The 22,208-nt window shown below is 44.0% G+C and overlaps 1 protein-coding gene across 1 annotated transcript in view; it reads left to right on the plus strand.

The window, feature by feature from the left end:
• The window catches only part of SEL1L3 (SEL1L family member 3), a 519,344-nt gene that overhangs the window by 42,822 nt on the left and 454,314 nt on the right, over positions 1 to 22,208 (plus strand). The window lies entirely within an intron of this gene.

Below are 22,208 nucleotides of genomic sequence, written 5' to 3' on the forward strand. Positions count from 1 at the left end.
AGTTTAGATGCCGGTAATCCAATACCAAACGGTAAGAACAATCAGGCTATTGAGGATGAGGCTGTGGCATAGACCGCAAGGGAATCTCATGGTGGGGGGAGAATTTATCCCAACCACAATGAGTACGGTACAAAGCAGGCGCATGGGCTTTAGCCCACTCTTCTGCAAAATTCAGCGCATGCTCCTTTGACACAGTGTGCGCGAAACTACGGAGGATTACCTTCTCCCTCTCGGAGCTGCGAGAACAAAAAGTGGGGGCCAGTCAGCCTCCGCTAACAAAATGTCATACGTAGTTGTAAGATTTTCCCAAAATAACCCTTTAATGGTACGTTGTATGTCACCTTCAATTAAAAGGTCAATTTCAAAAAGCCTATCAAGGGGAACTACTCTAGCATCAGCTGTCTCAACAACAACAAATTTGACAGTCGCTGTCACCTTCAGTAGTGGATGCAGGGCCTCTCAAACAATGGTAATCTCTGCCGCGCTGTTCAACAGCGTCAGCGTCCACTTCTGATTCCGAAGCTGCATTCTCACTATCTGTGGCATATCTCGCTGTTAAAGCGACAACTTTCTTTTTCTGAAACTTGCGTCTTTTCTGCGAAGAATCGTCCTGCTTGCCTTTTCTGTCTTTGGACGGGGTTGGTCGCGATTTTAATCAAATCATTCCAAAATAAATGAGAATCACTCTTACTCGATTCAAGCAGCACTCAGATGGAACTTTTGAACTGGCCGTCCATCTGGCAGAACTTTACGTCAAGCAAAATCGCACCTTCATTAGCTCAGAGTAGATGTTGGGTGGGTTATATGGCCCACTAGACCCATGCCATACTGTTTAAATTCTGTTTCTAGACCTTTGACACCTCCTGGAGCTGCGAGAGAGAACTTGGTGACCTGGGACACATATTACTGGATTTTACTATCTCTAAGAATTTCTAGACGGAACTTAGCAAAACCCTTTACAAATTATACACATAAACTGGGCACGCAACCTAGCTTCCATCACCTTGAGACTCCTCCCCCTGACATAAACTCTAGGGTAAACAAAGAACACTGCATTTTATCGTATACCCTTTTTTCAACCTGCCTTAAAGCCATTCTCTCTGAATGGAAAGACCTATCCAAACTACCATCCCACACTTGGTGGGAATGAGTACAATTCAATAGGGGTGTGGATAACGCTTTAAATACATACTTCAAGACACCGTAAAAAAAAAAGATAAAATAAGGTCCAAATTTGACACTTTCATCTCAAACATGTCTTCAAGGTAGTTGCCACTCCCTTCCCCTCTGCTCCCAGCCACATCCAATCCTACCTACCAATTTCCCCTCCCCACTCTCTGTTTCTTCTTTTACTTTACATGTTTCTATCTTTACACTTCTCCGTCTTTTGCGCTCTTTTTTACCTATCTGGGCTGGGGTATTCCATACTCATTCTCCACTACATGTCTCTCTGTGCTCCTCCACATAAGCATTAGGAGACACTGCTTCATTCATCTAACACATAAATCACTATACACAACCACTGGATTTCTATGAGACTCCCTCTATAAAGTTATACACTATTTTATTAAAGTGTGTCTTTGACACCCTACCAAGATTTTGTTCCCTCTTTGTATGTACTCTATATGTACTTTTCTGCTCATATAAAATCTTAATAAAAATGATTGTGAAATTTTAAAAAAGGACTTGTATTTGCTTGGAGTTTGGGCAAAGGCATCAGTTTGTTATGTTTGTGTGCAGTTTGTCCATGAAGTTCGACCCTCATTGGAATTGTTGAGGTCTTATCAGGACCAACAGGATGTGGGACAAATACTACCCAACCGATATTTGCTGGTGATAAACACGGACATGGCTAGATCAGAATTGTTGAGTTCTACCTGGAGTAGGTCTATCGACTGCATGCTCAGATCTGTGGCCATTGGAATGCCCAAAAAACAGAATTTCTGGATTTGTTGTGAGCCATGATGTCAGGAAGGCTTTGTAACTTTAGCACATTCAAATTGGTGGCTGCTGAACTCATTTAATGGAGATCAAGAGGATGTTTAAATAAGCGTAGCACTAAGTGAGAGTGGCACACTAAGAAAAGGTAATGCATCCTTTGCACAGAAATGCATGTAAAATGAAGACCTCAAGTTTGTAAATAAGCAGGACAGGCTCGGCATTTCATCCTTGCGACATAACAAAAGATGTGTACATTGTACGCATGAGGAAAGGTAATTTCATAGTTCTGTGGTTCGGAGAGAAATATTTACTAAAGAGAGATATTTGTACTGAATCCATTCCTTTTGTTCTGGTGATTGCAGGTTGCATTGGCTTTGACAGGCTCTGTGGTGAGATTACTCAACCAAGTGTAAGAAGGTGACCCACTGAACAGATACTCTTAGGTCTTGGTGCAAGGGGAAACAGACACTACTAAGAAGAAGAGATAAGAACCCTCTAGACCTGTATTACTTCAATTTTTCTGATACATGCTGTTGGTACTGTCCCATTTATGATAGAATATTAACATGTGATTAGATTATCATAAGATGAATTTTAATATATCTTCTTTTACGTATATTTTTAAACACGTTTTCCATCATCCCTTATAAATTATTTAAAAAACAGCAATATGAATGGTCTACAAATACATTTCAAAATTCTTTCTATGTATTGTGACACAATTAATAACACATGATTTGGTTAAAAACATAATGGTACCATCAAAAATAGACCAACCACCTTCATACCCAATCCTCTCATTCTATCTTTCATTCGCACTGCAGCACTAGCATACTCAACGTTCATACAGGTGTCCCAGTTATCTATACATCAAAATGAGCCTCAGCAAAGATACAGCATGTGATGTTATCCACTGCGGTGTTGTGAGCTGGGATCTGTTTTCCAAAAAGAGGTCAACGCACGTTTCGGTGTGGGCATATCATTCGCCTGTCACCTTCTTCAGGACCACACAGCAATATTTAAATCAGTTCCAGGGGTAGGTATGATGGGAAGAGTCTAATAAAAACAAATAATTACATGGGATTAGGACCAACCTATGTAACCTCCCAGGCTCTGAAGGAAAAACCTTTATATCAAAGGTGGGTTCACATGTGCAATACCATCACTCAAAAAAACAGCAAAAACTAGTAAGGAATAAAGTGTTCTTGTGTAGAAAGAAAGTGCTCCCCCTCCTAAGCATTCATTGTACAGAAACAATGGGTATTCTTTGTCCCATTTGCCATGCATAAGGTGAAATTATGTCACAAGTCACAAAGCAATTATTTTAGATAGAAAGAGGCATGTGAATAGATTCACAGAAAGTCTCTTGCATGCTTACAGTGCCACTTAAACTAATCCATGCATAAGTGCATTTATAAATATATCTGCGCTTACTATGTTGGTTAAGGGGACGTCCCTACTCTTAGGGTGTGTTGATCTTTAAGGATTATAGTGGATTCAGACACATAGCCTCATTTAATGATGACCAAATATCTTTAGATGCGTCTTTACATTGGAGTTACTATTTTGAAAAATTAATGAGAATATATTTTTTTCTTATGCAAACATGATCTTTAAAAAAAAAGATAATTTCTGTTGTCGCTAATGAGGCGCTACGTGTTACCTTTATCAGAAGTGTGGCTCAGTGGCTGTTAAGTGCAGGGGTGCCATGCATCTGGCGATTCAGATTAACTTTTTTGGTTCTTGGTTATCAGAAATCAATGTCTTAATAAATGAAAAAAAGTGACCTTTTCATTGAGTTTGTTCAAAAGATGGCAAGAAGATAATGGGATAGGGAGCATGGAGTCTATAAGTGTCTCCAAAGAGATGTACATGAGTTAAAGAAAGAGACATTCCAAACAGTATATTTCTGTCTCTTTTTCTAGATAGGGCACATGATATCCAGATATAATCTCACTAATGTCGCAAATTAACTGTTCATGCCTACCCTGTATGTTGCTATGCTATTTATAAAGCTGTCTTAACAGAGGGGGCATGCAAGCCAAAATTGAAATGTCTAATTTTCAAATGTGATCTACATCCGGTAGGAGCCATGACACAAACCTATATATAGCATATAAAATGGGAGCAAGGTCTAAAAGATGTAACTACTTAGAATTGATTGTACTAGACCAATAGGATTTATTTACATTGTATTTGGTTCACAAGCATAGTAGCATTACGGAAACCAATGTTTAAATGGGTGGTAATAATGATTAAGCAAAAGGATACAAAATACAAGACGTTGCTGTTATAGGATGTTTATCACACATTCTTACCCAATGCAAGATTGCAAGAGGAATTCCTTTCATTTTGGCGTGAAAACCCGCATAAGAGGTGTTGACCGGTGTCTGGTGTTCTCCATGTTCAATGGAACTACAATTTTAAAAAGTAACATCAGCACGCAAACGATGCGTGTGTAGGTAGTGCACAAATGCTGCTAAAAGGTGTCGCTTCTTGGAGTGTGGTCTAAGAGTAACATAACCAAATGTAGACGTCTAATAAACAAGTCCTGGATTACTACACGCGAGAGTAATATAAGACTCTTAGATTGATATTCAGACAAGTTAAGAGATGAAAACAAGGATAAGTAGGAATGATTTTAATAAAGCTATCGTCGGCACACATGCAGAGTGTGCATTAACCGTTCAGGGAAAAATGCCCCCTACTAGATACGTCGCCATCTTTAAATGGGGTTTGCTAGTAACCTCACCCAGGTATTTGCGTCTAGCAGGGGTGAGGGGTCGAAATGTGCAAAAACTACCTTTTATCTTCTGATATCTGAAATCAGGGGTGTGTCAGTCAATAGGGGAATTCTACCTAGTTGTATTAAAACATTTAGTGGAAAAGGGAATATCCCATGAGGATGAACTAATTTTATGTAATTTTCCATATGATTTCTTCATTTAATTCTTCTTTTACTGTATTGAGGGAAAATATCCAAAAGATCTCTCTTTCTTTATGCACTTCCATCATGGTGCTTCCTGGTTTCTGTTTGACCTTTCCCAAAATTAACCATGTAACTTCCATTTCTGAATGTTTCAAGGTCAAGAAATGTTGTACCAGGGGGGTCTTACATTTTTTGTTTAAATCGCTGAATTGTGTTCTCTATATGGAATACAGAATTCCCTCCTTGTCTCACCAATATAGACCAAACCACGTGGGCACCTAAGAAGGCACATAATGTTCTTACTTCTGCAATTCGTCATATCTTTAAATTTGCCTGAGCGTGCATGGTATTCCCATTGGGTTGTGACGTGCTGTAGCACGTGCGTGGAATGTGCCACATCTATGATTCTCCTTAACCAATGGGGTACTGTCCGTGGTTCCCTGTGTGTCTTCTGTTTTGGTGCTTAGTCTAAGGGGACCAATTTATCTCTCAAATTTGCATCACGTCTGAATGCACATATGGGTTTTTCCAATGCTGGATCCCCTTTATTAATGTTTACTATGTTCCATTTTTTTCAACATTTCTTTTGGCTTTGAAGTTTATGTTGGAGGATTTGTTACACAGATGAGCTTATTTCCTTCCTTTTTATTCTTTCCATGTAAGAGAGCATCACGATTATTGTATCTAGCTCTCTTGAATGCTTGTTTACTAAGCGTCTCGGATATCCTCTCTGCAATAGTCTGGCCATGAGTTCTTGTTTATTCTGTATATATGTCTTTATCGAAGTACAGTTGCGTCGTATCCTGAGGATCTCCCCAAATGGAATGGAGTCCTTTTGACTATTAGGATGGGAACTAGTATGTTGTAAAACTCTATTCTTGGCAGTGGGTTTTCCATATAGACTTACTTGGAGTAGGCATTATTGTACTGAAATCCTAATGTCCTAATAGTCTACTGTATGTCTGTTGGTGTTGGCTGTAAACTTCAAGTTGTCATTACTAGAATTGAGCCACTTTATACATTTATTAAATGGTTCTTCTTCTCCTGAGCATATGAGGAATATGTCATCTATGAATCTTGACCAACACCTCACATTTTCATGAAATGGTGCCATTTCATTGAAGATGTGTTTACTGACCCATGTAGATGTTTGCTATGCTGGGGGATCAGAGAAGCCCCCTTGCCGGCCCCTTTGAATTGCTGGTAAATATTACCATTGAATTCAAAGAAGTTGTTGAACAGAGCAATTTCCAAACAATCACTGATAAACTGATTTGGTCTGTCCCCTGGTTTTCGTGTCATTACTTCCTGTGCAGCTCTTAATGCCTCCATTTGAGGAATATTAGTGTACAGTTATTCAATATCAAGTGTCACTAAAATTTCTCATTGCTGGGTAAATGCGATATTCTCTATTTTTGAGATCATGTCTCCTGCGTAGGGCAGAGAAATGCATCAATGTATTTTGAAAGAGGTTCTGTTATGGAATTAATAGTAAAAATGATGGGCTGTAGTGGTGGGTCGATTATATTTTTGTGTGTTTGTGGGAGATCATATAATACTGGGGTCACCAGATTGTCTTTATTAAGGAATTCATACTCCTTTTTACAGATATCTTCATTATGTAACTCTCTTGAAGTCAGATGTTCTATTTTCGTCCTTGGTTTCAGGAATGATTTGGGTGAGACTCTATTATAGTGTTCTGGCACGTCTAGCATGCCTTGTATTTTAGTAATGTAGTTGGCAGTATCCATTACCACAATTCATCCACTCTTGTCACCTGGCTTAAGTGTGATGTTGTTATTTTGTTGGCTACCTAGTGCTGTAATCTCACCTTTAGTTAGATTTTGTGATGTTGGTTGAATGTAAATATGGTGTACTTTGTAAAGCGCACAGCTGCCCCAACGGGCGTCCTAGCGAGGTATAACACTGTGTAATCCTTCCTGGCTCTCCCTGTGAGATGCCGCTCCTGGGCACCCCCAAGGTGAAGCCAGGCATCCCAGTGTTGTAGGTGCCGTTGTGGAGATTAAGCAAGCTATTGCCCAGAGTTGCAGCGTGGGACCCATGATTACAGTAGGCGCCGAGGCGAGAATTATCAAGTCCGCGGACATTGAGCCCAAGACACTGTAATATGTAATATTGCCAAGATCTTTTAAAACCGCTTTTTAAAAAGTAGCCACTTCTGGCCCTACCATTTCAAGGGTGGGGATAAAGATTGATTTAGGTTTACAATCTGACTGATTTAACTCCGCATTCTCTATGCTGTTATGCATAAAGTACTTCTTTAGTCTGATCTTTCTAAAGAATGAGAATACATCCTGATTGAGTTTGAACACATTTGTATTCGTGCTGGGGACAAAAGATAACCCCATCGTCAGTAGTGCCCCTTCTTCATTCTCAATCTTAGTAGATGATAAATTCAATTTAAGACCATAGGATCAATTTGACCACTTGTTGGAAAACGGATCCCAGCTCACAACACCGCAGCGGATACCATCACATCCTGCATCTCTGCTGAGGCTCATTTTGATGTATAGATTACTGGGACACCTGTATGAATGTTGAGTATGCTATGTGGCAGTACGAATAAAAGATCGAATGAGAAGATTGAGTATGAAGGTAGATGGTCTATCTTTGATGGTACCATTGTTTTTTTAACCAAATCAAAGAAACGTGTTATTAATTGTCCCAATACATAGCAAGAATTTTGAAATTTATTTGTTTACCGCTCATTTTGCAGTTTTTATTTTATAAGGAATAATAGAAAACTTGTTAAAAAAAATATATGTAAAAGAAGATATAATAAAATTCATCTTATGATAATCTACTCACATAATATTCTATCATAAATGGGACAGTCCCAACAGCATGTATCAGCGAAATTGAAGTAATACAGGTCTAGAAGGTGCTTATCTCTTCTTCTTAGTTGTGAGATTCTCTACGTCAGTGTTTCCCAAACAGAATTACAATCCACTTTTTAGCACTACAAACTTTTGCGACCCAATTAGCTTTAATGAACATGAGCCAGTCAATTTTTAATGTAACTAAAGCATCATGTGGTAGCGCACTGACGTTTACAGACAGCACATTTCCATTGTAATGGCCACCAAATTTGCAGAGACTTGGGCCCCCGTTAGTACTTTGCCCGCCCGCCATCCTCATGGTACCAGGGACTGCCCGCCATAATGGCGGGGGTCCTGTGTCTGGCATTAGGATGTGCCCGCCACAGTGGCAGGCGCCGGCATTGCCACCACGGAAAGGCATCTAAAAAGTCCAATCCTAATATAGGCACCGCCACCATAGAAACCCTTTGCCCTGCCCGGTCGCAAGGCGACGGGGCGGAAAAGCAGCAGACAGGTTTTACGTCCGCTGCGGACCCCCCAGCCATACTAATATGGCGGGGGGGGTCACTTCGGGATGGATGGCGGGCGGATCGCCCCACCAGGCCGGCGATGGCTACCGCCGGCCTGGTGGGGCGGTCCACCCGCCATCCTAGTGGGCCCTTTAGTTTTACTGATAAAACTATATTGCACACATGATAATGTATGGAAATTGGGCTTCAGTAAATATTTATCATTTGCACATAACCAAAACACTGTATCTTAATTTGTTTTGAACCTTATAAAAAATGGTTCCATAACATTTCAGAATTATAAAAAATATGCTTTATTTTTTGACTGCTGAATGTGTACAGTTCATTTACAGGTATTAACAAATTGTGTGTTACATAAAATGACATCTTACTGCCTGCCATCCCCCCTGTCCCTCATCAAGATTGTCACATAATTCACGGTAGTTTGAAAGAGAGGCGCTTGTAAAAGCCAATCCACATGTTAAACAAAAAAGCAGCAATTTGTCAGAAGACGTAGCCTGACATTTGCCCTTTGTCATTGTAGCTAGGCAATTGTGACCAGATAAATCCAGAATTTAAAGGCATCCTTATTTATTGCTTCATGACCCAACAAAAATCGTCTTGCGACCTACCAGTGGATCGTGACCCATAGTTTGGGAAGCACTGCTCCAAGGATAAACTGTGGGATATGGAAAGTTCACTTTATACAGAATATAACCGATTTATCTAAGCACAGATCTGAAATGGATAAAGAGGTGTCATTGACTTGGTGAAGTTTCAGTGACTTCTCACCTCTCTTAACAAAATGTATTTTAGAAAGTAGTTGATGTGACGTATAATGCGCTAACATTTTAAAAGCTGCAGATTTTCTACATTACAATTTTTGTCTAGCTTAAGAATTTGCAGCCTTTGTGTTTTGTTCAGTATTAGAAGAACATAACTAATCTCTAGCTCAAATATATTAAAAACACATAACTAGAAAGCTGATTTGACGTCCGTTCATTACTAAGTTATTCTTTTATCACTATTATCTTCAGTACAAAGAAACTACTCAGAATAGAGCTCTGTATAAATAAAGAAAGTCTTCCTTGCCAGGCTTTTGTGTAATGTGTTGTGCTGTGTGCCAGCTACTTAGTTGGCCTTTCTCACATAAGCCTGTCATGCTCATCTCGGACCTAAAGCATTTCAGAATAATTTGTGTAATATGCGCTTAACAGTTTTCTATAGTCTCCTCTCATTTAAAAAAAAAAATGTCTTTGTTTGCATTTTATGTTTTTCACAGAATTTCAATTAACCGTATACATATGTATAGCAAAAGGCAGTTGATTGCATTTAACGTGATATCGAATGTCGATTACATCATCTATACATGTCTTGTTTGGCCAAGTGTCTATTCCATATAACAGCAAGTTGTCTGCATCACATGGTCATCATTAACTATATCATATATACAAATGTCTGAATAATTGCATGTGTATGTCCATCAGAATAACAAATTATCTGTCATGTTCTTAGTGATGTTTCATTATTTTTCCCCCATGTGTCCAGCTGAGGCATCACATGAATATCAGTATCTGAGAATGCAATCCAATCAAAAGGATGGGGCAAAATATGATATATATTTATGTTCATCAAGTAAACTAACTAGGCCATTATCTACTTATCACTCCTGGGTAGGTATGTGTGTGGCGTATGTGCTACATACCTAGTGCATCAGCACTAAGATCATCACCCCACCCTCTTTAGAACGAGAACGCCCATTTTGTTAGATGCTCGAGTGTCCCTTCCAACGCTGTTCACCTACTGGAGATATGGCCCGCTTCCCTGTGGTGACCCCTGCCTCAGTTTAAGTCTCTCCTTATATAGCGGTGAGCCTGTGTCTTCGTCCCGTACTTCTGATGCTGATAGGGGAGTCTTCCCCTTCTCACCATTTATGCGTGTTAACTCCTTAAGCATGGTATCCCAATATTGCGCAATAAGGTATTTGCGCAATCCAGCTATTTCCTTCCTATATAGTGACGTACTTTCGGCTTGTGCCCATGCTAGAAGCGATATTGTCCAACTATTGTTAACAGAGGGATCAGTGTGTTTCCATCTCTTATTTATTACCCTTTTTGCCACAATCAGGCCTAAGTCAATAAATCTTGACGTGGCCCTGGTCTTCTTTGATCTAGGAAAGAGTCCTAATATGCAGACAACCCATGTGTGCATTATTGTCCTGTCTGTGCATGTTGTAAGTGCCGCAATAACATCTTGCCAATAAGTGTGTAAGGAGGTACAATACCAGAGCATGTGTAGGAGGTCTGCGTCCAGCTGTAGACAGCGTGGGCACACAGCGGTGTTAGTATGAAAGTATTGGTTTCGTTTGTCTGGCGAGAAGTATGCCCTTTGTGTTACATAGGTCTGCATTAATTTAAACTTGGAATTCGAATACCAGTGGGGTTGGCTAGAAATGTGTCCCACTCTTCTATAGTCTTCTCTCATGATTTCAATCTAACTCTCCTACTGGCAATTTATTAATATCTATTTTTATGTATGTTTTTCATCACCTTAATTATTGTTTCTCACTATTACAGTTAAATAAGAAGACACTACAAGAATGCAGCAGCCTTCATTGAACTTAGGTACAATCGAAGTAAAATACACATAGCCAATTAGAATAGGAACATAGCAGGTCCCTGGACTATTATATTACAATGAAGGGAGGCGGGAGATAACCATCATGTTATACATACATAACATAAACCAAGTGTCTCAGGAGGCCATCCTGGCTCCCACCCCCACTACCCTTGCTAGGTCTGCCAAATGTTCTACTACTAACTATCTATTGACATATGCCATTTTTCACTATCCTATTACCCCACCTGAGGTTGAATGGATGTCTAGGCTCACCCATTTCAATATGGATTTCAAAGTATATTAAGATGTGAAACAATCTGCTGGACTTATAAAAGACTGACAGTGCCACCACATTGTGGACTCACTCTCATACATAAGTGCTGGTGCTTAGAAATAAGTGTGCAGGCAAAGCTCTGGCAAACACCAGTACAAATTAAGCACTGGATAAATGCCATCACTAATAGAACAAGACAGCCACAGAATGTATTGGGCTGACCTGCTACCCTTTGCTATGTGTTGTGGAAGCAAAATGTGAATGACTTTTGAACAGACCAGACATGGCTGACCGAAAGCCCCTGAATGTATCTGTATAGGTATATATTTTTATAATGAATTTTTTCAGAAAACATGAAGCTGAGTAGAGAGCTATCGCTGTCTCTAGACCAGGCTGAAACATGATCTAAACTGGACCCACCCATCCCGTAGCCTTCCCTTCCCAGTGTCTACGATGTTGGAATCTCTGTGTTGTTTTTAGCCTTGTACATTTGAAAGTAACATAAACATATGTTTGCCAATCATGTTTTTCATTGTTAAGATGCTTCTCATGAAAATGAAATGTAACTTACATTACTTATTATCACCATTATTTCAAATTGAATTATGTTATCCAAAAGGCCATGCTGCCTAAAGGTTGCAATTAGTTTGTTTAACCTCATGCTGGTAGCTAGGCTCTCCTTGGGAACGGAGACATGAACTTTACTCTCAACAAGCATTGGCATAGCCAATAGGTCTTGCCTTTGGGACCTTATAAGTGTTTAGCCATGCAACAGTTGACGTTGTTGCACCAAAGATATTGTGCTGCATAACTAAATACTTATAAGGTCCCAAAAGCGAGACCTATTTGCTATGCCAATGCTTGTCTTGTAAGTTTACTTGGCGCGCCCTGCTGAGGCTTTCCTTTTAATCCATGTGTACCAGACTCCTGTTGTGTGTGTTCTTGCACGACGTGTAATCTCCAATCTTCAATCTTTGCTGTGAATACCTCTACCTGGCCATCTCTACCTGCCTGACTGACCCCGACAGTCACTACTACAAAGTGCAGACCGGTGTGAGGGAAAGCACTTACTGTGACTCTAGGCACCCACAAGGGCTTGAAGGAGGTAGGGTTGGTGCCAACAGCTTCCATTCCAAGCAATTTACCTAAAGAAGGGGGGAGTGGTTAAAGAAGCAAAGAAACCAGGGATTGCCAACTCACAAGGTCCTCCCGTGTCTGCACAGACGGTAGGTAAGCTGAGGGGTAACATTCTAGAACATTCTGTCCCAGGGGTGGACAGTCAATGCATGCGCATCCCAGGAGTAGCAGGGGGGTCAGCGTTGAAGAGAACAGTAGAAGCTAGCTGGAGACCAAGTAGGTACCTGAGTAAAGAGCAGGAAGGAGTGTGAGCCTGGCCGCCCCTTGCGGCTTTCATTTCTATGTTTCTAGTCACCAGCTTAGCGCCTTAAACTCTGGAAGGAAGTCTATCTTCAAGGCATTACTGAGAATGACCCTTGAGGTAATCCATGTAGCTCTTTCACTGCAGTGAGACACCACAGATAGGGACAAAGCATCAGAGAGCCCATGCTCATGGGTGGGAGGAGTTATAAAGACACCATCAGCATGAGGGCAGCAAAGAGTTGTAACCCGAGGCGCTATACTCTGCCAGACGCCGCCCTTACAGAAGCCACGAGCAGCGCATTCCTGTCATGGGGAGTTCACTACAGCTTGGCTTGTGAAGCGCTGCATGATTACAGCGCTCTCTGGAGGCCATAGAGTGCAAAAAGCGGCCCCGTGTTCAGAAACACGATGATGCATATAGCATACCATTGTGCTGCCGTTTACACTGGCACAGTGCATTTGCACTTTTATGGCGTGGGGTGAAATGTGCTCATATAAATGCAAACACCGTCTCCATCAGAGACCCGCCGTGTTGCAGGGCCAACTCACCCATTCACCCTTCCGAAGTCAACAAATGAAGGCTGCAGTAATATTGTATCAGCAAGCTGATCCTCTCCCTCACCAAGGACCCCCTCATCACCAAATCCAACTTGCACCAGGGTATGAAAGCCGCCGCCGATTGGATGGAGGCAAGCAGGCTGAAACTGAACGAGGACGAGACGGAGATCCTCATCCTTGGGACCAACCCCTCAGATTGGGACGACTCCTGGTGGCCAATATCACTGGGAACCCCCCCTCCTCCCCCCCCCCCCGGGACCTACAAACCACGCAACCTAGGGGTCATCCTCGATTCCAAGCTCAGCATGTCCAACCAAATCAACGCAGTCTCCTCCTCCTGCTTCCACACCCTTTGCATGCTCCGCAATATCTACAGGTAGATCCCGACGGACACAAGGAAAGCCATCACCCACGCCCTCGTCAGCAGCCGACTCGACTACGGAAACGCCCTCTATGCCGGAGCCCTGTCCAAACTCATCAACAGACTCCAAAGAATACAGAACGCCTCCGCACCCCTGATCCTAGACGCCCCGTGCCGAGACCACATCACCCCCCACCTGAGAGACCTGCACTGGCTCCCTGTCGACAAAAGAATCACATTCAAACTCATGATCCACACACACAAGGCCCTCCACAACACCAGCCCAGCCTACCTCAACTGCAGACTTTCCTTCTACACACCCAACAGGAAACTCGGCTCCGCCGACCTGTCCCAGGCCGCCATCCTGCGCATCCACAGAACCACCTCCGGGGGCAGGTCCTTCTCCCACCGCGCCGCCAAGACATGGAACTCCCTCCCTCTCCTCCTACGACAGACCGCAGACCTCCCGGCCTTCAGAAGACTGCTCAAGACCTGGCTCTTCGACCACTAACTGCAGTTCTTTCCCCCCCCCCCAGCGCCTTGAGGCCCTAGCGGGTAAGTAGAGCGCTTTAAAAATCCCTGATTGATTGATTGATTGATTGATTGAGCAATAAGATCCAGCTCGGTATGTGGCATGCATTATTTAAGGGGTGACTGACCGTGGGCACCTTGTCCAAGACACTAGGGCCTGGAAGGTCTCAGTGTGGCAAGCGCCAATTAGTACACCAGCCTTGCAAGGCACTATTCGGTGGCACACATCTGTAAACGGGCTGATGAGCAGACATATGCCGCTCTAATGTGGACATGCCAACACTGGCCATGTACATCTTCAGTGGCGGTCTGACGAAACACCACACACACCTCAATGCGGTCTGTGGGTGACAAGTCACCACTATAGCAAGACCTCAAGGGACACTGGAGGAGTCCACCGTTGTTCTGCTCGTGCTGGGCTTCCAAAATGTCAAAATCCTTTGTAGAATATATAAGCATAGGACTGGAAATCTCCTCCCTTTACTGACGTGTGAAAGCATTTATAGAGGAATCAAGAAAGTATACAGGACACCCAGGGCTTGTTTAGAGCCGTTCATTTGGAGAAGCACGGAAGAGGATGTGACGTTAAGGTAAGAGTTGGACACTATGAAACTGGGGAGCCAGATTCCAGTCCCGGCGTCAGCTCAACATCCTGGCAAACTGCTTAATCTCGCCGTCCCTAAAAAATGAATGGGACCTGGTGTATTGTAATTAGTGTTCCGATAACTTCGGGTCCAATTCGCGCTATATGGAGCTGCGAAAAAAAACCAAGACTTTCTCCCACTAGTACAACCCCCATTTCTCAACCAACCTCGAAAGCCTATTTGGGTACTAACAAAAGTGGGTAGGGAGTGGAGGTGGGAGCACTGGGGGGCACTTCGAATATGACAGACACCTGGCAGGGGGCAAAGAGGGTGCTACACCTTCTGTACTTAGATGTAGAGCAGCTTGTGTGAAGATAGAAGGGGGCAGGGCACACACTTCACGCTGTAGAACAGAGACCACTAAATCTCTTACGGAAACCGCTCGAGTATATTTCAGTATCAGATGTCAACAGCATGCTAACAGTTTCCCAAAAATGTATAATGGAATGCAGTGGGTAGGTCAGACCATGTTGCATACCATGGTCATTGGATGAACGCCTCCTCAGTACCCGACATCGCCATAGCCATCCCGGACAGATACAAGATCACCCGGAGAGACCGTGTCAACCAGACAGGAGGAGGCATCGCCATTGTCCACAAGAACACCATCCGCATCACGACCAACTCCGACGATACCCTCACAGCCGCCGAACATCTTCACTTCCAGATACACACCGACCCCAAGGCCACTCTCAGAGGCACCCTCATCTACAGACCCCCAGGACCCCGCACACAATTCAGCGAAGACATCACAGACTTCGTCAGCCCACACGCCCTCGCCTCCGCTGACTACATCCTCCTAGGGGACCTCAACTTCCACCTGGAGAACAACAACGACAACAACACCACCACCCTACTGGACAACCTCGCCAACCTCTGACTCAAGCAACTGGTGAACACCCCCACCCACTACGCTGGACACACGTTTGACCCAGTCTTCTCCTCCAGCAAGTACGTCTCCTTCAGCCACTCCACCGGACTCCACTGGACAGACCACAGCTGCGTCCACTTCAACTACAGAAGGACCACAACTCACCACCACCCGCAACAGGCTCCCCGCAGGAGCTGGAACAAGATCACCACTGACCAGCTCACCACATCCCTGAACCGGAAGCCTCCCGCCAGATCAACGGACCCCGACCAAGCAGCCGACAACCTCACACAGTGGATCACCAACTGCACTGACGACCTCGCACCCCTGAAAAACCACCCCAACAGACCCGGAAGCAAGAAAGCCCCCTGGTTCAACGACGATCTCAAGAACTCCAAGAAGAACTGCTGCACCCTCGAGAAAGCCTGGCTAAAGAACCCAACTACAGAAAACATGACCGCCCTCAAGCACGCCACCCGCAAACACCACCAGCTGATCCACACCACCAAGAAGACAGCATTCAAGCATCGGATAGACAACAACGCACACAACAGCAAGGAACTCTTCAGCATCGTCAAAGAGCTCTCCAACCCCAGCGCCGGAAACAACGACATCACTCCCTCACAAGACCTCTGCGACTCACTCGCCTCGTTCTTCCACAGCAAGATCGCAGACATACACAACAGCTTCGGCGAACAGACCATGATCCCAACCACAGAACCAACGCCCCCCACCATCACCCTCCACGCCTGGACCCCGGTCAGCACCGAAGACACCATCCGCACAATGAACACCATCCACTCCGGATCGCCAACCGACCCATGCCCCCACCACGTCTTCAACAAGGCCGACTCCGTCATCGCACCCCAACTCCGGGACATCATCAACTGCTCCTTCGACACGCCACCTTTCCGGAGAGCTGGAAGCATGCCGAACTCAGCGCCCTCCTGAAGAAACCATCAGCAGACCCCACCAACCTCAAGAACTACCGCCCCATCTCGCTCCTCCCGTTCCCCGCCAAAGTCATCGAGAAGACCATCAACAAACAGCTTGCCGCCTTCCTCGAGACGAACTGATCCCTCGACCACTCACAGTCAGGCTTCCCAGCCAACCACAGCAGCGAGACCGCCCTCATCGCAGCCACTGACGACATCCGAACCCTGCTCTACAACGGGGAAACAGCGGCCCTCATCCTCCTGGACCTCTCCGCAGCGTTCAATACTGTCTGCCACTGCTCCCTAGTACAACGCCTCAGCAACGTCGGAATCCAGGAGAAGGCACTGGACTGGATCATCTCGTTCCTCGCCGGAAGAACCCAGAGAGTCCACCTCCCCCTGTTCATATCCAGGGTCAGGGTCACCGAAGTCATCTGCGGCGTACCACAAGGCTCATCACTCAGCCCGACCCTCTTCAACGTCTACATGAGTCCCCTTGCAGCCATCGCACGCCAACACAACCTCAACATCATCTCCTACGCAGACGACACCCAGCTGATCCTCTCCCTCACCAACGACCCAGCCACCGCCAGAACCAACCTACACGAAGGGATGAAAGACGTAGCCGAGTGGATGAAGAACAGCCGTCTGAAGCTGAAGACGGAAGTCCACATCCTTGGATCATCACCATCTGCCTGGGACGACTCCTGGTGGCCCCCCGCCCTGGGCAGCGCACCCAAACCAACGGACCACGCATGCAACCTGGGCTTCATCCTGGACTCCTCCCTCTCAATGACCAGACAAGTCAACGCCGTCTCATCATCGTGTTTCAACATCCTCCGCATGCTCCGAAAGATCTTCCGATGGATCCCCACTAAAACCAGAAAGACGGTTACCCAGGCACTCATAACCAGCCGACTGGACTACGGAAACACCCTCTACACCGGTACCACAGCCAAACTGCAGAAAAGACTCCAACGCATCCAGAACGCTTCCGCACGACTCATCCTGGACATCCCCCGACACAGCCACATCTCCGGACACCTGAGAGACCTGCACTGGCTCCCCGTCTGCAAGAGAATCACGTTCCGTCTCCTCACCAACGCACACAAGGCCCTCCACGACCTGGGCCCCAGGTACCTCTACAACCGCCTGACCTTCTACACTCCCACCCGCCAGCTACGATCGACCAGCCACGCCCTCGCCGCCGTCCCACGCATTCGAAGAGCCACCATGGGGGGAAGATCCTTCTCCTTCCTGGCAGCCAAAACGTGGAACTCCCTCCCCATCCACCTCCGTCCTACCCAAGACCACCTCTCCTTCAGGAAGCAATTGTCATAATTCCGTCGCCATTTACGCTCAAGAAGTTTGATTTCTACCAGTTGTTCTTTTAGGCTGTCTGAAAACCAAGGGGCAGAGGTTTTCCTTTTTCCTGTGGTCTCTCTATTGCTTTCTGGGTTTCTGATGTTATTTCCGATGTCGGTCATCCATCTTTCGAATTTTTGATAATCTATCCTGGTGTGCCCCGAGAGAATGGGTTTACTTTCCTTGGCCCAGCTGGTAAGATCAGGATGTTTCATAATTTTTCCCCAATTAGGTAAAGTGTTTCCCTTTTTAGCTACCTCTTTGGGCTTAAGTTTACTCTTAGTGAGTTCAATGTTAAATTCTATATAAAAATGATCTGTCCAGGTCAGGGGTATGGGATCATTAACTGTCATTTTATCTAAGTTAGAGCTGATACAGTCAAGGGAGTGTCCAGCTTTATGGGTGGCTTCGAGAGTCCTGAGTGTTAATCCTAGGATCTGTAGGATTTCTTTAAAATTAGAGGCGTGTTTGTCCATGGGATCGTCTAAGTGGAGATTCAGATCACCTATGATAGTAAAGTTGGAGTACCTAAGAGTCAGGTCACTCAGTACCTCCCCTACACTGGCAAGAAGCTGCGAGGGATTGCGAGGGGGACGATAGATTAAAGTTCCAGAAAAGGTAAAGGTGTCATGTACTTGGATACAAAAATATAAGCTCTCAGCTTCTTCAATGTCGGGGAGCTCTCTGATGGAGCATTTATAAGCGTCTCTATATATGATGGCCAAACCACCACCACGTTGTTCTAGGCGATCTTGTCTACAAATTGAATAGCCTGGAGGGATGGCATGGACTATATCGGGATTGGACCACTCACGAAGCCAAGTTTCTGTAATGAAAAGACAGTCTAAGTCATTTTCATGAACCAGGTCAAAGATGTGAAGGGAGTTTTTGCACATTGAGCGGGCGTTTATTAGGCCACCCTTAAGGCAGCTTGGAATCAATTGAGTGATATTGGGGTAATAAGGAGTTAAGGTAAGTTTGCAGCTAACACAGCTGACGGGGCCAGCCCATTTATCTACATCAAGGGCATGGAGACAGTGGGAACAGGAATTATTCAAGGCAAGAATAGAACTCTTAGATAATGGAGTCACCTGAATATAGTTACTGGCCCTGGGCCCGTCCTCGGCGCGGACGAGCGCAGACGGGCTTGTCTCAGGCTAGACTCCGGTGCGACAATGGCGCGCCCGCTGCTCGCGTTCGCTGCGCGAAGCAGTGGCCATCTGTATTTGTAGTCCCTTCTACAGCAAGGGCGCTGGGAAATGTAGTTCCCTACCGGAGTTCTCAGGGGAATGGTCCCGCGCTTGCCGGCCACAGCGCCTAATCGACTGTGAGCTCGGAGGAGTGCAATTAATGAATTTAGGCAGTGGAGTAATGATTTTTAAAAGACAAAATACCGAAATGCGCCGCAAAATAAAACACACTAAATTACAGATCATTTTTAAATGCAAGCAAACTACCACCCGGCTTCCGCCTCAGGTGCAGGAACAATTATGTGCTAGTGGCCGGAGCACCTAGTTGTAATCACCAGGTTTCCGACTCGAGGGTGAAAGGAATCTCGCGTCTCAAGGAGCGCTCCTCCCTTTGTCGTCCCTTCTACAGCAAGGGCGCTGGGAAATGTAGTTCCCTACCGGAGTTCTCAGGGGAATGGTCCCGCGCTTGCCGGCCACAGTGCCTAATCGACTGTGAGCTCGGGGGGAGTGCAATTAATGAATTTAGGCAGTGGAGTAATGATTTTTAAAAGACAAAATGTCGAAATGCGCCCCAAAATAAAACACACTAAATTACAGATAATTTTTAAATGCAAGCAAACTACCACCCGGCTTCCGCCTCAGGTGCAGGAACAATTATGTGCTAGTGGCACCTAGTTGTAATCACCAGGTTTCCGACTCGAGGGTGAAACTTAATTATACGTGAGGATTTTGTGTATTGAAGTCCCAAAACACACAATATCAATAGACATTATGAAAATTAACTTTATTTGGGCACACTGCCATTAGTATAATTTCTATTTGGCATATTTTGTGAATAGTTCAGCAAAAGTGTAATAATTTTAGGACTAATGCACATAATTAAAGCCACACCATAGAAGAGCAACACCACAGCTGTATGTATGAGAAACAATTGCTTACTTTTGTTATTCACACACTGGCATTGTAAAATAGTTAGTGCATGGCTGCATTACATTTTTTAAATTCTATTTAACATTTTAAGTAAAATATGTACATTTCCAAGAGGTGGTATAGTTATAAAAAGTCTTCTAATATATGATTAATTTCCGCAAAACGGGGGTCATAATATCAGTATTTTTTTGTAGTTTGACTGTCTTTCTCCATCTTAGGCTCCAGGTCTCATCCAGGTGTGCACACCGTCCCTTCCTCTGAGCTCTGCAAGAGGACGTTCTATATACCAGAGTCTTTTTTAAGTAGCAGGCTTATGGACCTTTTGTAAATATGAGGGTATGTTCTGCATCAAAGTAGGAAGTGGTTTAAAGGGTCCATGTGATAGCCTTCTCCTGCTTTTTCTTTTTCTTTTTTTGCTTCCTGGTTGAAGTTTAGTTAGTGCTAGTCTTTTCTTGAGATCACCTGATGTTCGGTAACAGCTTACGGATTCTTCTTCAGACCTGGAAACTTCAGGCTAGATTATACTTTTTTAGACTGTTGGAGAAACCGCTCCTGAAACCACCTTGATTAGAGTTTAAGTTATTGTTCTGTTGGTCCAGGTCATTCATTTGCTTGACAATACGTTCTGCAGAGATGTTTTTTTTTATCTCAAGTAGGTTGGAATTTTGGGCCAGATGCATCAAAGGGTTTTGCTCATTCTGTCCCTATGGGAAAATGTGTTCATGCATTTGGCCTATAGCCCTTTAGGAGCCTGGTACAAAGTATGTCCTTTATCTATAGTGATGCAATCAAGCTTGTTTTTCAAGATTAGGTGATGCTTCTTTTGTTGATTTGTGTTCTCCGCCTACCAAAATATTTGAAGCACTGCATTGGAATCAAGTTTGGTCCTGGGACTTTGTACATTTTTAATCTTGTGACTTCTTTGAGTGCCACTTGAGGCATGAACTAGTCAGTCGAGGTGTCCATGGTATGTCTTACAACTGTGTCTTGGGGTACTCGATGGGCTCATTCCTGGTAATGAGTGCACTCATCTTCACAGAGGAGTACTTTTAGAGTACGCTATCCATTCTTATGCCAGAATGTTGGTGTTCATGTTGTATTGAGCGTTTCCTGAGCCATTTGCAACCGACCTCCAGAGTTGTTCGGAGTGCTTGTTCATGGATGTTTCTATGAGTAGATGCAATTGTGACTTTTCTCATCGTTCTAGGCAGAGCCTATGAGACAGCATAAGCTGTCTGGTAGCAAAAAAACTATTATGAGCTTACAGTAGGCTTACAGCCCACCCACTGTTTGCCATTGGTTGGCTTACTGGCTTTCTCATTTGCTTGCATCTTCTTCAATGGCCTCACACCCTCTTCTGTTTGTCCTTCCCTTGGCGTATAACCTCTTTATGATCTTTTTGAGTGGCGGACTTATCAGCACTTTATGAGAGTGCATGTGTTTTCTAGCTCTCTTTCCTTGTGTGTTGATTCATGCCTCAAATTCCCTCCACTTGCAGTGCGTTGCTCCCTACCCCTCCTAGATTGTCTGTTAAAGCACTGAAATATAGATGTTTTTGCTGAGGTATGGCTGATGAGTAGATTTTAAGGGTTGTTTTTGTTTGATCTCATGTATTCCAATACAAAAAGCGCAAGCTTTTGCACTCAGACGTTTATGGCGGTGCAGTAAGGGCCATCGCCTGCCCTCACTCAGCTGGTATCAGAAGTAAAAGGTGTATTTAGCATGCAAACTAAGTGCCAATTGTCTGCAAGCAACTTCTTCTAGAGGGTCATACATCTGCTCCCTGGGCTACTGCTGAGGAGCAAAACGCTGCATCCTGTGGAAAGTAATTTAGGGCTTGTAAATTGTTTCCCTTACATTCTGACATTTCTTATTTTTTTTAAATCTGTTTAGAGTTTAATGAGTGAAAAGTATATGAAAAATAAACGATGGCATCTATAAAGATTATTTCAATGTATAGTTGTGAGATACCATAAGGTGTATATGCTTCTCCTTCAAAATGAAGATTTTTTTTTAAATGTTACTTTTTTTAAAACAATACTTTACACAAAAGTATTGGTAAAGTCAACCGCTCAGCACTTTTATTAAAGGCATGAACTCTTGACTCAGCCAAAGCTTGTTTTGGCTTTTGTTAAGGTTTTGTACCCTGTTCTTAGTTTTGAGTTTGGTTTTGGCATTGCATGTAGAATATTTGGGACTTGGCTGGTTTGCATTCAATATCAAACGAAGAGATTTTTCTTTTACACTGATTGTTTTTTTGAAGTCTTTTTTGCATAAACTTCAGCCATGGTTAATAATTATATAGATTTTTTTAAATTAGTCCTTTATAGA

Source organism: Lissotriton vulgaris, chromosome 3_2, assembly GCF_964263255.1.
Source record: "Lissotriton vulgaris chromosome 3_2, aLisVul1.2, whole genome shotgun sequence".
NCBI classification, from domain to species: domain Eukaryota; kingdom Metazoa; phylum Chordata; class Amphibia; order Caudata; family Salamandridae; genus Lissotriton; species Lissotriton vulgaris.